This window comes from Corvus brachyrhynchos, unplaced genomic scaffold, assembly GCF_000691975.1.
Source record: "Corvus brachyrhynchos isolate BGI_N302 unplaced genomic scaffold, ASM69197v1 scaffold209, whole genome shotgun sequence".
In the NCBI taxonomy this organism is placed as follows: Eukaryota; Metazoa; Chordata; class Aves; order Passeriformes; family Corvidae; genus Corvus; species Corvus brachyrhynchos.
Window position 1 is genome coordinate 1,124,631 of NW_008246056.1, and position 16,570 is coordinate 1,141,200.

General features: G+C 41.3%; 1 long non-coding RNA gene across 1 annotated transcript; it reads left to right on the forward strand.

Moving 5' to 3' along the window:
- The first annotated feature begins 9,581 nt into the window (after nucleotides 1-9,581).
- LOC108449533 lies at nucleotides 9,582-16,170 on the forward strand. Its single transcript, XR_001865704.1, has 4 exons — nucleotides 9,582-9,753; nucleotides 13,007-13,087; nucleotides 14,871-15,004; nucleotides 15,198-16,170. It is a non-coding gene; the product is annotated as an uncharacterized LOC108449533 (long non-coding RNA).
- The last annotated feature ends 400 nt before the right edge of the window (nucleotides 16,171-16,570 follow it).

Below are 16,570 nucleotides of genomic sequence, written 5' to 3' on the forward strand. Positions count from 1 at the left end.
AGATTTGTTTACTTGGAAATTCACAAGCAAGGTCTTTTCCACATAAGTGGGCAGTCTAGCAAGCCCTTGGTGATCTTTTAAGTGCTTATCTGGAATATTTCTTTCTGGAAATTGAGGGTTTAGTAGCTGGCTTTTTTTTCTTCATTCTAAAATGGTTCTAATGATTTCTGCCTGCTGTCAGATTCAGCAAGGTTCCACCAGGATTTTTTTGGGGTCAGGATTACATCCTGGCTTCACCTTTAATGTGCCTGCAGAGTGTCTAGTGGTGATTAATGGGAGTGCAGTCCATGGAGGATCAGCCCTGGAGCAGGAGAACAGTGTGGGGTGAAAGAGACACAGAGAGGAGCTGTTATGGGCTGACCCCATTACCCCCATCCCCCTGTGCCTCTGGGGTGGTGGGTGAGGAGAGGACTGAAGCTAGGAATAAAGGAGTGAAATTGAGGGAAGAAGGAGCAGGAGCAAGGTGTTGCTTGGATCTTTTTGTCTTCATTTCTCACTATCCAAATCTATTTTAATTTGCAAAAGTAATTCAGTTTCCCTAAGTCAAGTCTGTTTTGTGCATGATGGTAACTGATATGTGATTTATCTGCTTTTATCATGACCCATTACCTTTTCCCTCTTATCTTCTCCCCTGTCCTACTGAGGGTGTCTGGCTGCCAGCTAAGGTCAATCCATCACAACCATCTTACCAGCCTATATTACTTTACAATTTTCTTTTTTTTCTTATATATCTTTGCTAAGCTGTGTGAAGTTCTAGTAAAACAAAGGCAGTGGATCCTGTGGTTATCTCAAGAAGCTCTTAAAAATATTAGCAAGAGACCACCCATGAGAATACTGACAGAAATTGACTCCTAAGTGGATTATCCTCCTGAATAGGAACAAACCAGTTTTAAAAAGTCAGGCACCTGGTAAATAAGCTGTTGCACTAAATCCCCTTTACATTCTCAAATTAGTTTTTGCAAGTTTGGGGTAGAAGTGAAAATATTGTCACGTAATGACACATAAAGATAGCAGAAAGCCCAGCCTGGGAAAAGGAAAACCACTCTTTTAGTCTGGCAAGAGTAACACCCCTCTCTTCTCCCTCCAAGCTAAGCTCAAGGCTGCTCACAGGTTGCCAGCAGAATTTGCAAGGTGCAAGGATGGAGGTCAGGGACAGTCCCAAGCCTTGACAATGCAGAGCACTGTCTCAACAGAAGGATGAAGATCCCAAAGGGGAGTAATCCAGGAAAACATAGGCATGCTTACATTTAAACATAATGTTCCCCTGGAATTTTCTGAGGTGTGTACCTGCAGCTGGTGTGCAGTGATTTAGAGAGCACAAACCTTGTTCCTCTTAGTTTTGCACATTCAGAGAACTGGCTTCATTTTCCATCCTGCTTCTTGTTACTCAAACACACTTCACACACCAGATTTTATTTCACCAGAAAGAAAATTTCAAAGCCGTTCACACATATATATAAAATTCTGTATCACTTCCTTTTCTTTTGTGAAGTGCAGTACATGCTTTAACTGAATAAACAGAGAGCAATTCTGAGAAATGCAAATCCTTTCTTGGCAACGTGGTGTTGTGGGTCCAAGGCAAAAACATTGGGATTTTTCCTTTATTTCAGAAGGATATTCATATTGCTTTTACTGAGATGATAGAGCCAGAGAATAACAGTACAGATAAGCAACCAGGCAGGAATAGCAAGAAGCCAGCCTACAAAAAGGCAGGTGTTGAAAGGAAGCAAAAAGAGAGAACTGTAATTTCTATCAGGCTGGCAACCTGTCACTAGTGGGGTTCCACAGGGCTCCATCCTTGGCCCTGTTCTCTTCAACTTCTTCGTAAACAACTTGGGCTCAGGACTGGAAGGGATCCTAAGGAAGTCTGCAGATGATCCTAAATTGGCAGTGTTAGCACAATGTATAAATGCATTGTTCCTTTTGACATCCTATTTTGTTCTCCTACCTAGGAAGCATCCAATTCCTAAATGCTATAATATTCTGTTAGGTCAGTGGTGTTCCCCATAAAATATAAAAATGCTATGAAAATCCTGAACCACAAGAACTCAGAGTTTCTGGTCACACAGCTGGTGAAGACTTTTTGCAATGTTTGGGCTCTATGTCTGAGAAATCTCTTTACATGGGTAAAAGCAGCCATGGTTTTAGCAGGTCTCAGTGGTTCATTATCACTCAAATGTGTTGGGGAAATCAACCTGTTTAACTCTGGAATGTAATAACATTTACTTTCATGAACATCCTTACAGTACAACATGTAATAACACCCCACTTCTCAAAATTCCACTTCCAAACATGTTTCACGTAAATGGAGATCAAAATTCCTGTACATGGCTTTGGCACCATGTAAAGAAGCAGGAAGCTGCCTTGAGGTTTTATGCTACAGATCAAAGGACACTAAAGGCGCTTTAATAGAATGTAGATACTCTCATATAGTCAGAACAAAAATAAAAGGAACTAAATTTTGCAAACCTTTCACTTTTCTAGTTCCCAGGGAAGCTCTTATCAGGCTACGGATGTTCACAAGTTCAAAAACACTCTTATCTGATATCACTGTAGTCACAAAGCTGGCACCCTCTTTTTCCACCCTGTACTCTGCCTTTGGATTTCTTCTGCAACTTCCATCTTAATTTTGCCTTCTGCAGAGCAGCCTGGAGCAATGTGTTATGTTGTAGAATCATGGAATGGTTTGGGTTGGAAGGGACCTTAAAGCTCATCTTGTTCCCCCCCCCCTGCCATGGGCAGGGGCACCTTCCACTGTCCCAGGCTGTTCCAAGCCCCACCCAACCTGGCCTTGGACACTGCCAGGGATGGGGCAGCCACAGCTTCTCTGGGCAACCTGTGCCAGGGCCTCCCCCCCCTCACAGGGAAGAATTTCTTCCTAATATTCAACCTAAATCTACCCTCCTTCAGTTAAAAGCCATTCCCCTTGTCCTGTCACTAACTTTCCCTCTCCAGCTTTCTTGTAGGCCTCCTTCAGGCACTGGAAGGTGTCCAGCTCTGAGGTCTCCACACCTTCTCTTTTCCAGGCTGAACAGCCCCAGTTGTCTCAGCCTGTCCTTGTAGAAGAGATGCTCCAGTCCTCAGAGCATCTCTGTGACCTCCTCCAGACCCACCCCCACAGGTCCATGTCCTGTGCAGATCCCCAGAGCTGCACACAGGCTCATTTCCTAAGTACCTCCTTGTAAAGCTCTCTTCCTGGGAAATAGGTCCCCATTCTGCAGACACCTCTTATTCATGGATGATGTTAAGAAAAAGAATGCAAATAGAGTGTGAGGAAGCTCTTGGATGGCCTGATTTGAGCCACCAGCAAATGGTACTGTGCTTTCAGCAACCTTTAAGCCTCTGAGTAATATGAAAACGGTTGCTGCAGGAAGTGGAGGTAACTTCTACACATGGGCAGCTTCTCTTATCTCCTTGCCAGGGCTGAGGTGAGCCCTGCCTGTCTCATCCATGGTCTTCCAGCTGTATCAAGGCTGGATGGCACATCCATTGGTACAAAGTCAGAGGGGAAGCCTTGAGAGCGGAGATAAAAGTGTCTCTAGTCTTGATAAATACCCACCTCTTCTCTCTACTCAGACTTTCCATTTGCAGCACCTTCTGTGTCACAGTCAGCACAAGTTCTTTAACTTGCCATTTATTTCCAGTTGGTGCTCTCTTTGTTGCAGGAGGAATCCCTACAAAGGGGATAGGAAGTTGGAATGTGAGACCCCAGGCACAGTTCTCACTGTATTTGTTCCTGCACTGTTATATGACCCCCCCACACCCTGGGGGATTGCCAGCGGATCCTCCAGGAATCCTCAGGGGTGTTGGGGTTAACAGGGGAAGGAAGGAATGTGTTGGTGCAAATAGCCCTGACACAGGGGGGAAAAAAGCTGCTGCTTATGTCAGAGCCCTGCCCCAGCAGCCACCATCAGTGTGTTCTGCCATGGGGCAGCCCGGCTGCTGAGGTGATACCCATGAGACAGCTTCTACCTCACCACCTCCCCTTCCCCTCCGTGAATGAGGGGCTGGGAGTCCTGGAGACCTACCTGGTCAGGAGGGTTGTGAGGTTCACCCTTCTGGGTTTGAGAGCATCAAAACCTCAGAGGTTGTGGGCAGCATTCACTGCAGTTTCTGCACCCTAAAACCTCTGGACACAGTAGATCCCTAGAACCAAACTTTTAGAGAGTTTTCAGTTTGTGCCAGCAGGAACAGGATTATGTCCAGCTGACACTGAACCATGCCATAAATCAAGTCCCTCCTGATGGGAGAGAATTTGCTGAAAGTCCTTGCAAGGAGTTTCAAAGATAAACTGAGACTTTTCCTTGAGTTTCAATGCTTCCAGATAGTTGTTTATTAAGTCTTATCAGAGGAACAGAGCCACTAGTGTGACCCAGGTACAGCATAGAAGGAAGAAAAGTAGGAGTGAGAGCTAATTATCAAGATTATACAGCCTTTTAAAGGTATTTTAACCAATAGTTACTAAAAACGTACATTATTTTCACTTTCCTACCAATTATTCAGTCACACGACTAGGAACTGCGGAATTTTCTATCCAGTCATTCCAAACTACTTTTACTGCAGAACATGGAGTAGTAGAAGAAGGAGAAGAAGGTTTAGAGAACAACAATCCTCCATTTTGATATTTTTTACTCTTATCTATGTACTACAAAGAGAAGCCCAAAACCTCTAAATTTTTCACCCTGTGACAATCTTACATAGTAGTCTATCACCTAATTCACACCACTGTATTCTCTAGTTCTTGTCGGACTGTTGGTAATTTTTTCCAAGGTTTGAAGCTAAAACAGTGTTGTTCAGGGGGGTAAGAACCCTTAAAAACAGGCAGAGAAATATTCTCAGCACTCTGGGTTCCTGCATCCAGCGACCTGTGAATAGAAATAACTGGCAACTGAAGACGTAATTTGAATGACTGTGGGCTTTGAGATTGATATCTCTCAGGAGTGAGTTCTATTTTTTAGGTTTACCTTGCATGGCTGGAAAATAGCTGCAATGGGGTATTTGCAAGAACGAAGGGGTCTGTTTGAGTTCTTACGCAACTTACAAGAAAAATGACAATTCTGCTGGACTTCAGGGAATCACACATGACTTCCCATCTCCCTTTAGGAATGTTTGGTTATTGCAATGGTTGTTTATTTAAAGCAGGCTTGTGCCAGTGTGTCACTGCTGCTGTATCAGTCACTCTTGCATAACTCCCTCCCCTTGTAGCTTTCTGTGCACGGCATTCTGTGTCCTCAGCACCTGATCCTGAGCAGCAATTTCAAGCAGAAGGAGAGTGTGTGCAAATATCACTCATGGCCAAACAGCTGCTTGTGCTGCCTGAAAACTGCTGAGCTCAAGTGAAACCTCTCTTGTAACAATAAAAATGATCCCTGAAAAATGCCAGCATGGGGAAGGTAACAGAAAATAGCTCAGTTTGGCCCAGACCAACACAAACCAAGATCTGTAGTTATACTTAAGTGCAGTTTACTCAAGACAGTTCTTGACTGTCTTTTTGTCTCAGAATCCCAGAGGGAACATCCAAGGTGCAACAGCTAAAAGCCCCAAACTGCCTTACACCTCCTCCTCTCTCAAAGAGCCTCTTCCCAGGAACTCAGGGAGCGAGTTTCCACGCTGCAAGTCTTTGAGACTCACTGCATTCCTCTTAGCATTCTGTTTGCATCAAAATCAATTATTTACGTACGTCATAAACCACCTGCACAGCTCTTGAAATGCAGAGCATGAGCTCTGATTTCAGCTGCACCAGTGGAAAGCAGGGATAACCTGAGTGCAATTGACTGTGGAAATTCCTGGGGGTGAAGCTGGCATCAGTGCATCAGACATTCAGGACTTTCTCAGCAGGTTCACCTCCAGTGTTTCCTGCCATTAATGGAACACCCCTGACCCTTATCTGAGTGCTCTCCTGTGAGCTATCGGAGCCAGTCAGGCTTTAATTGACTGAAAAACTCCTGAAAAAAAATAGGGGACTTTATTCCTTGTAGAATTACAATTTATATATCTTTCCATTCCTTAATATGCAAATAATATTAGGTCAGAATTATGCAATTATGCAATCAAAAATAAACTTGTAAATGACAGTTTAGGTCAGCTGTGCAAGGGACAGACCAGAATTCAGTAGTTTACTTTTTAAAATCCATATTCAAACTAGGACAGCATGGATTAAGAATAGGAGTAAGGAAAAAAAAAAAGAACAAAGTGCTATGATGTTTCCTGCAAGAATATGATGTTTCCTGCAGTATTAGAACTTCCAGTTTGTCCACCCAAAATTTCATTAACCTATTTTCACAGGAAATATGTCTGAAGTACCACTGCTTCTAGTACTTCTGCTTCACAGCCATTCTGATTTTATCTTAATGCATCATAAAAATTTTTAAATCAACGTTTTTTGAACACTGTGCATAAAATACTGCATTACTTTTTGGCAGACACAGATGATTATTAATTTCAACCCAGCATCCCACCTTGTTATTATTGCTGTTTATGATATACACTATAGATTGATCTGCTCAGACTCAGGAAAATCTTCAAATAGTTGAAATAAGGGTATCAGAGGAAATCTTGAATGTACAGCATCCAGTACTCTTGAATTTGCAGTATTTTTCTATACCTCTTCTAGGAAAACATATAAGGGAAAAGGTGGTTAATTATCAGATAGGAAGGCCTCCACCCGCCTGAAAATACAGGATTTCTTACCCAGGGATACTAAGCTTGCATCTGTCACCTCACAGAGATTGCTTAATAGGAAAAAAAAAAGGGGGAAAAAAAGAAAATACTTTTTAGATATTATTCTCGGTGGCTTTTATTCTGCTTGTTCAGCTTTAGTCAGCTTGTCAGTTTATGCTCAAAAGCAGAAAACTTAAAGTGAAACAGTGGCCTATATCCGTGGAGATTTATAGACATAAATGTGCTTGTATTTTTATTCTTCATAGTGGAGAGTTCAAAACCATGAAGTAAAGAAAGGTTTTCCCCTTCCTACTCTGCCCAGTGCAGGAATAACAACCTGCTATTATCTATTTCAGGGAGGGAAAATGTTGGGTTTTTTTAGCCTAAGCCAGAGGATTTCCTTTAACTGGGAGCTGTAGCAGAGCTTTAGGTGCTGGGACAGAGCAGGTTTATCTGCAGAACTGAAAGAATCAAACAGGTCAGTGTTATACAACTCATACTTTTGAAGAAAAAGGCTACATAAGCACTTCAAATTTTCATCTGTTTAAATGGAAGAGAAATTCTGATGTATTTAATGGTGAAGTAGAGACATCTAGTGACTATTTCATGTTATTCACATGCAAAGGATTAATGTAGGAGGGAAAAACTTCTTCCAAATTCTTGAAATATCCTTCTAATGATAGGTACAACTTTATATGCTCTCCTCAATTCCACTGACAAAATAATTTTTCCAATTCTGTGCAATTATTAATATACAGGATGGAATACAGCAAGCCTCCAGAGGTTCTTTCCTCCTTTCCCCATGTGTTTCCAAAAGCTTTGGATGCTGCAATAAATAAATTTAGTCTGGCTTTGCATCACTGGCACTGAGAACACCGTTTAGTGCCTAAGCACTAATACAAATCCCTTCCTCAGACTGTTTTGTTAAAGTAAAGAATCTTCCTCAGTACAAGTTGGCTGCAAACTCAAGCAAGAAATGTCTTTTTCCATCGAACCATCACCTGCATGCTAAGGGAAGGGGAGGATGCTGGGATTAGAAGGGGAAGGATGCTGGAGCTGGAAGTGGGCTGGAATTAGATGGTCTTTAAGGTCTCTTCCAACCCAAACCATTCTGGGATTGATTCTATGCTGCTTTGCACAGAAATGCTTTAACCTTGTGACCTTCTGCTCACCCACTTAGGTGCTTGAATCTCAGGTGTTCACAAATTCTGCTTTCCAGCTGGTACCTCCACAGTCCTCCCACCTCCTCCTGAAAGGTCAGTCAGATACTGCAGCACTGTGGGACACTTCACATTTTCTCATTACATTTCAGCAGCCAAAAAGCACATTCTTCCAGAGAGGGAGAGTATCACTTTGTCTCTGCTGTCCTTTCCATGAAAGAAAAGGACATTGTGGTTCTGCCCTGCTCTACTGAGACCCCCCTGCAGGGCTGCATCCAGCCCTGGGCCCAGCACAGGAAGGACAGGGAGCTGCTGGAGCCAGTCCAGAGCAGGGACACCAAGGGGAGCAGAGGGATGGAGCAGCTCTGCTGGGAGGAAAGGCTGAGGGAACTGGGATTGTTCAGCCTGGAGAAGAGAAGGCTTTGGGGTGACCTCACTGTGGCCTTGCAGTGCCTGAAGGGAGCCCACAGGAAAGATGGAGAGAGACTCTTGGCAAGGGCCTGGAGTGACAGGACAAGGGGAATGGCTTCACACTGACAGAGAGCAGGTTTAGATTGGATATGAGGAAGAAATTGTTCCCTGGGAGGGTGGTGAGGCCCTGGCACAGGTTGCCCAGAGAAGCTGTGGCTGCCCCATCCCTGGAAGTGTCCAAGGCCAGGCTGGAGGGTGTTTGGAGTCGCTTGGTCTGATGGAATCTGTCCCTGCCCATGGCACGGGGTGGGAACTGGACGATCTTTATGGTCCCTTCCAACCCAAACCATTCTGGGTCTAATACAGAGCCTTTTAGTTACCAGGATTGTGAAGGCCCAGCCTCAAAACATCTCAATTTTCAGTTGAAAATGCCAAAGTGTTCATCTTTCTTCTATGGCTGGTCCCAAGAGCACAAAATACTGCATTCCTTGACTTACCATCATGATAACTCCAAAGAACCACATTTTCTGCCTTTAATGAGAAAATTTGATTATCAACGTGCAGAGGAATCACAGGTCAAACTCAGCCCTGGTTTAATTCTGAGCTCAATAGTGCCCCAGGGATATGAGGATTAGCATGTGGTGTAGAGCTGGTTGAAGAGCAGAAGTTCCTCTGTGAAAAAAATTCAAAGCTTTAGTATCATTCTACGTCACCAGAAACCCCAAAAATTTAGAAAAAAAACCCCAAAATTTAGAAATTTCTATGGAAAGGAAAATTTAAAAAAAAAAAAAAAATGGGCCTTATAGTAACATTTTTTAACCCAACTTTTAAAATTAGTTTTATTCTGTGTGAAGTAATTTTTTTTAAAAAGCAGAAAAATTTGTTTCAAAAGTATTTAAATTAGTTTTTTCAGCAATATCAGATATTCTTCTGTTCCTCTCTATTTCGTTGCTTTCTGGTTTCAACTCTGAACTATTGAAGTTTGGGGGAAGTGATCTGATAATCACAAACCAAAGCAATCTAATAATCACAAAATGAGCAGTCTAATAATCATGAACTGAGTTTTCTGTTGAAATACATTTTAATGTGCAGTTGGTTTGTGGAGAATATGGACAAAGTGTGGTGCCAGCTCAGGTTCTAAATGAAAATTGTGTGGGCTGGAGGTCACAGTTTATGAGAAAACTGATCAAAATCTCCATTTTTAATAGAACATACACCAAGAGAAGGCACTAAGAATTAAGGATTGTTTATCAAAAGCTACAGGGTGAGAATTTACATTTGAAAAAAAAGGTTTCTAGTTTCCTTTCATTTTGCAGTCATCTAAACACTTCTTTTGACCTCATGTGGTGTGATGGGGGGAGGTCCAAAATAGGGGCTGTGTTTTCTTCAGTGAGTCCATTTTGATGGCAGATCTGAGAGCTGAAAGCAACTTTTCAAAATGGCCAGTGAGGTGCTCTACGCCGAGGTATCACACAAAAAAAAAAAGAAAGAGTGAATTTTATTTCAGAAGCTTCAGATACAGGTAAGAAAAGCGGTCATCTTAATATTACCTATTTTCCTTTGCTCATTGACACACTCTTAAAACTTTCACTCTTTCTTAGATCATTTGCAAGCAGCTGAAGTCATGTTGAAAGCCTTTTATATCTATGAATACCCACCTCTGTTTATTATAGATATGTATTGGCTTGGCAAATTCATGTTTATTGACGGAATGAATACTGAATTCTAGCAAAAGTGAAGATTGACCTTTAAAACCCCATTCTGGCTTTCAGTAAGATGGCTGAAACAGGCAGTTTCTGAACCACATTGATGTTCAGACATTGAAGATCTTTATACACATTATTGGAATCTCATTGACAGTTAAAGTTCACTGAATGGACTTTTCTCTCCTGCAGTCCACTTATATTTTGTATTTTAATTTGATTCACTTTCTCAGACAACAGGAATATTTTTAAATTCTAAAGTGATAGGTCTGTTTCCATTTTCGTTTTTCCTTCTCTTTCTTTTTTCTTTCTCCCTTTCTCTCTCTCTGTCTCTGTCCCTCTTTCTTTCTCTTCTAAAAGTTCTAGCTTGAGAAAAATACAAGTCAAGATTTAACAGAAGTTTCTATAATTTTGAAAACTGTTAGTCCTACAATTTGTGTATGACCTACTGATGCCTTCAACTATAAAACTTCATTGCTTAAAAAATTTATTTTCAAAAAATAAAGTGCAAAATGTAGCGATTAATGGCTATAGGTAGGAAATTTATGTTTTTAAACCAAAAGAATCAAGTTTTACTTTTTCAATTCTGATCAAAAAACAGATCTTGGCTAGCTGTAAGATGATTTAGCTTGGAACATTTATTTTAAATTATAATATTCAGAGGTTACAATAGGAAAGAAAAATATGCCCTGAGTATGCCAGCAAAGCAATAGTTATTCTTAAAAACTAAGTTTGTATATTCACTCCTTGGAATAGAGTACGAAAAGCACCTGTACAGGTATGAAATCTTTGTCTTTCATTGTTAACTCAGCTTGCCCCTTAAATTATGTGATCAGTTCTCTGCAGAAGAGCTGCACTGCCAGGACAATCCTTGGAACTCCAGTGTAAAACTATCCCCTAAGGATTTGTTGGAGATGCACCCTCATGCCCAGTACAACTCACTGTGAAAATGTCTCAAACTTTGAGAGCATAAGTCTGTTCCATTGATTTTTATCCTTTTCCTCACCTGTCCCTTAAATTTCCAGTTATATCTTACAGGTTTAAGTGCTTTCACACAGCTTTTAATTCACTTCAGTGAATCATGCTTAGAAATTGCTGTATAAATTATTCTGAGAGTCCCCTAACCCAAGATCATAGTTCTGAAATTTGCCAGTATAAGGTGCTTGGAAATTCAGAAGCTAAAAAAATTTAATGGCCAATTACGAGGCTAAATAAGTAACCAAATTTCACACAAAATGCTTTTCTTATGTTTTAGAGTATTACAGCATGGTGTTTAACCTGTCATAATCTTTTTGAAAAAAAATATTTTCAACTGCAATATCTATATTCTTGTCACTTCTGTGAATCTTGTACCCCAAGGTGTGTTGGTGTCCCAGTAAATGATTTACTTAAATAGCATCCTAATACAAGGACTTCCACAGGCTGGTAGTGATATCTTACACGAAGAAATACTTTAAATCAATCTTGAATTTGGCACTTATTAATAGCACCAGTGTGTCCTAGTGAGATACAGCAGAAAAAAAATCACCTATCCAGATAACAAATATTTGTTCATGTTCTCATAGACATATAATCATATCTATACATTCTTACAATCTTCATCTTCGATTTCCTTGTTTGTTGCATTGCTTTCATACTTGAGAGCACAAGTGCAGGAAACTGAGCCCTCATCTTCTGCCAGGTGCTGTTAAATTGTTCTGACCTCTTGGCTGCTGCCTGAGAAAGATGCTTAGATCTGAATATGGGTTGGATTCGACATTTTTGGTAAATCTAAGGTAGATCTCAGCAGCTCTGGCACCTTTAGGAGGTTGATTTTCTTCAGGCAAAAAAAATCTGATTTCATACACTATCAGTGAGCAAATTTTTTGAAAGAAGCTTGTGGGGAATGCGGCAAAACATGCAAAGCAGGCAACCCTGAAGGCGGTGTGTTGCAGTTGATATAAAAATATAGCTCCTTCCTTCCTTCCTTCTGCTGCCACACCTACCAAAAACTGCAGGGGTCAGTGACACATGTCCTGTCTCTCAGCTCTTTCTCTCTCCCTCCTGCTCTGAGAGTTCATCTCTGGATTTAACATCACAAAACGAATGATAAGCTGTGTCACGGGGCAGTCCACTGCCCCATTACACCTGCAGTCATTTTTCTACTGGTACCTCTTCCCTGAGCTTTTCTGAGTGTAAAATATTGCTGGTTTGGGCCAGTGGCCCTGTGGAAATCCCCTGGGCAGTGAGATGTCCTCTGGGCATACCTTTATGTATATGAATTTAAAAGCACTTCCTATGGGATGCAGCTCAACTACATCATAGGAGTCAGGTACCTAAACATTGTCTTTGCTTTCCTTGGGCTTTGCACCCAGCACTGGCCACTGAGAGCCAAAGAATGGGCTGGTTTTGCAGTGAAAGAGATCTCTGCTGTTACTGACGTGACCAGTGGAAGCATCCATGCATAATGACAGACAAGCCTCCAAAGATAAGCAGAGCGCTGCTCTCACCAAACCACCCACTTTCTGGGTTGCTGCTCAAAATCCTGTTGCAAATTCCTTTCCCTGTCCTGTTTCCATGATCAAGCACTTCTGACAGCCCAGCAGACTGGAACTCTTCATTAGTGAGGCTGGCAAGGCAGGGAAAGTGCATTTTTCCAGCCAATCCCTCACCTTCGGGGAGGCCCACCCTGACGACGCTTTTTATGCTCTCTGTTGGTCGCAAAAATCTTGTAACACAGGATGAAGTACATTTTGTAATGGTTGTGACCATGAGTGTCACAGCCATAATTGTGGTTTATTAAGGAGTAAATAGAGTAAAAAAATTAATTTAGCCAAAAGAAGTTGCCAGTGATTAACTTCTGCTTAAAGATTGACAGAATATATAAATGTGTGTGTAAGATCTGGAATGACAAGAAAAACCCAGAATTAATAATAGAGTTCAGTATATGGCAACTGAGAGTCACCTAGAAGGATTTTAAAAAATTTTCTAAAATTTAATAAATTAATATTATTTATTTATTTGGAATACTGTGCAGCAGAACAATTATTGCACAAACTCTTCTAGTAATTTCAGCCCTTTTTGTCCCTCCAGGCGATCCAGTCACATATGCTGAGGTGAATGTGAAATGGAGATCTGACAGACCTGACAGCACACCCAAAATTACACATGCAGGTACTGCAACACTGCAGGACACGTCACATTTTCTCGTTATATTTCAGAGCCAAAAATCACATTTTTCCAGAGAATGGGACACCATTACTTTCTCTCTTTGCTGCAGGGGATATTGATCCATTTTTCCCTGCTCCCCATTCCTGAGGGATGCTCAGAACATGCTTAAAATTCATTTTGCAGTGGAGGCACTTGAAAACTCTTCTGTTCATTTTAGCAACAATTTCCATGTATTGTTTTTCACTTCCAAATGAATTTTGGGTGAATGAACAGGCCAGCAATACTATTTAAAGAAAATGGAGTTACTTTTGGAAAGTAATAGCCAGAAAACAAAAATTTTGAACAGCTTTTTGACAATTCCAGAAAAATTTTGTCTATCTTTTCTTAAGTTAAAATTTTAAGATACTTTAAACTGTCTCAAACCGTGTAACCAGCCCTGGAAGAAAACTTTGTTCTGCAAAGTGAAATAATATATTGGATATGAGTTCTGACTCTTGTGTATGAGTGAAAATGAAGAAGAGAATATTGCACTCATGTGATGCATAAGAGCAATTAAGATCTATATGGAAACAAATGTTAGCTATAGGAAATGCTCATGCAAACAAACATTTCCATTGGGGTTTAATTTGGCCTCACAACAAGGAAAAAGAAACTGAAAACTTCAGATAGTTTTTCTGAATAAAAGTGGCAGTCAGGCAGATAAGGGAGCGAGCCAGGTGGAGACCCTGTTACAAAGACAAAACTAATTTACTGGCTTCATTGAAATGCCCTCTGATTTCATCCCAATGAATCCAGGCTTGGACTGCAGCATGGAAAGTGTTGTCAGTAATGCAGTTTTGATACAGGGTCATCGACCTGTCTGGTTTTTGGCTCCTTTTACATCCCAGTCCTCACTTGCCTCCTTCCTTTCTCTGACTCTGGCTACACTGTCCAGGTTTTTAGAATTTTATTCAAGGAATATCAAAATCCATATATGCTCTACATATGGATAAATGCTACTAGGAGACCTCTGCCCCTTCACATTCTTTGCTGGAACCTCTTTGAAACCACAGAAGCTGAATGTTTGTTCTGATTCTTGTTTAAATTGGGGAGCAGTTTAAATGGAAAGTATTATGGAATGGGGATCAAATGAACACAGTGATCCTAGTCAGGATTAGAGTTGGAGCAGAAAATGATGGAGGCAAGGATTTAAAGACCAATTAAACAAGTGTGTCTGTGTTGTGCTTAAAAATTATGGTAATCTGGAAAGAGTCTCTACAATTTCAAATTACCTATAAAATCTTTTTTTAAAGCCTGGATGGGACCTTCAAGCTTGCCTTGTAGGTCTTCAGTTGTGTAACCTCAGACAATTAGCACAGGACAGCACAACCACTGCAAACCATTTTCCAAGGAGAAGGCAGGGTATATTCCAGAGCAGGAAGCACTGGCAGTGCTGTGTGTGCCCATGGCAAAATGCTGGCACAGCAGTGCTGGCAAAGCTGTCCTCTGCCACCGAAAGTAAGAGATTGTATTTTTAGGTATCTTCTCAACAGCTGCGACGATAGAATCTAGGACTGGCCAGGAGAAGGTTTCTTCTGACCCTGAAAGTGTGTTTTTATGCGCACACATAGTCACACACAGGTTTGTATACGTATAAACCCGTACAGATACACAGGTGCTGTATCTGTAGCAGGCTGTATCTGCAGGCCTAGCTAGGGACAATGATTTTTCACACTCCCATAACTCAGAACAAAAGCTGCCTTGCTTCTGCCCGCGGTGACACTCCTGTTCCTTGTCCCTTTGGCAGTGACCTGCTTGGAGAACTCGCCCTGGTGCTACGTTGTCTTCGCCCTGCTCTTCTCGGCAGTGGTTCTGCTCCTCACGGTCATCCTGCTGGTGGTGAAATGTTACAGCCGCTGAGGAACCCTGCTGACACACACGGTAAGCCCTTCCCAGCCCTGCTGGATTTCCATACAATTCCTTGGCATTTAGCACAGGAGGTGCAAGGAAGCTGCCAAACCGAAGGCTGTGTTGTTCAGGCTGGGATTTTTAGGCAGCCAGGATAACACTCACAGCAGGTTGAGCTTCAGTGAGATACTCTAATTGTCGCAGCTTTTGTCTCTTTTATTTCCAGATAAGTCAGCACAGGAAAGTTCTGCTTCTTCAACAAAACGGGACATAGTGCTTGTTTTATTTTACATTATTTTGGCTGAAGAGACAAAACGAAGACATGCCATCAAGTCTGATCACTCTTCAGTTATGTCACCCCAGATCTCTGTTAAACCTCTAACCTCTCCATACCTGGACAAGACATATATTAATTTTATTTGGAATTTTCTTAATCCTGTAATACCAGCAACCATCCAACTATATCAGTGCATGTATCAAGACATGGGCTCAAGCTCCTGCATCAAAAGGTGGATTTGGGCCTTGTTTAGACAACAAAAATGACCAGGTGGGGACATACTTTTAATTCACATCTGACTTGATTCTGCACTGATTTGCAATACAGATAATCTTTTAGATTGCATTATATTCAAGTGCAAAAACTCATGGACAAAAGAGGGAATGTGAAAGGTTGCACTGAGCTTTTTTATAAAGCCTAGGCTTGGACTTGATTATTTTTCTTCTGACAGCTGTTAATTGGATTTGTATGAAAGGGATATTGGAGGTTCAAGAAACTAAATGTTGCTAGTAGAGAAGTCTCAGTTTCATCTCCTCATTGGCTTGAATTACATTATTCTGTTCCACTTGTCCAGAAGAGCATCTCACAATATATTGTTTCTGTCTTGGGGCAGTAATTAATTTTTGTATTTGTTTGGGTTTTTTTGGTCCCACGTCCCACACTTGAAGTCCAAATGCATTTGTTTGTAACGATGAGCTTATTGTCTGTTTTTATATTATTTTTGGATCTTATCCATTATACCTTCTTTGAGGCAGGCTGCAGAGGATTTGCAGACTCTGAGTAGGAGGAGTCTGTACAGCAAATATTTCTAAAATATTCCTTGTATCCAAACTTATCTGTACTTTAGCTGTTGCTGCTGTTGGTAATGTACCCCATCTTTATAATATATGCACAGAAGTCAATAAAGGGATTCAGTAAAGCACTTTTGCTGGTGTTTGTTCTTCTGTTATTCAGACTGGAGGAAAAATAACATTTAATATTTGCATGAGTGTAACACCTCTGAGCTGTTGTTTTGGAGGTCTTAGCACCTGAAAGGCAACAACTTGCCCTGGGGAGACCACTGGGTAGGCTGCACAATATTGTCTATGCAATGTGAATTGTTTAAACCATGTTGCCTGGCCACTGGTTATATATATATGACATTATGCACATGACATCAAAAAGGTTGTATGTGACTGGAAATCTGGCACTAGGAAGTTGTCTCTCTCCTTTGTTTCTTGACCCTTTGCTTTCCCCTGCAGCTTCCCTGACTTCTTATATTGCAGTCTCTCTCCCGCTGGCTGCAGGCTCATCCTGGAGCTATGAGTGACACTCATTCCTGC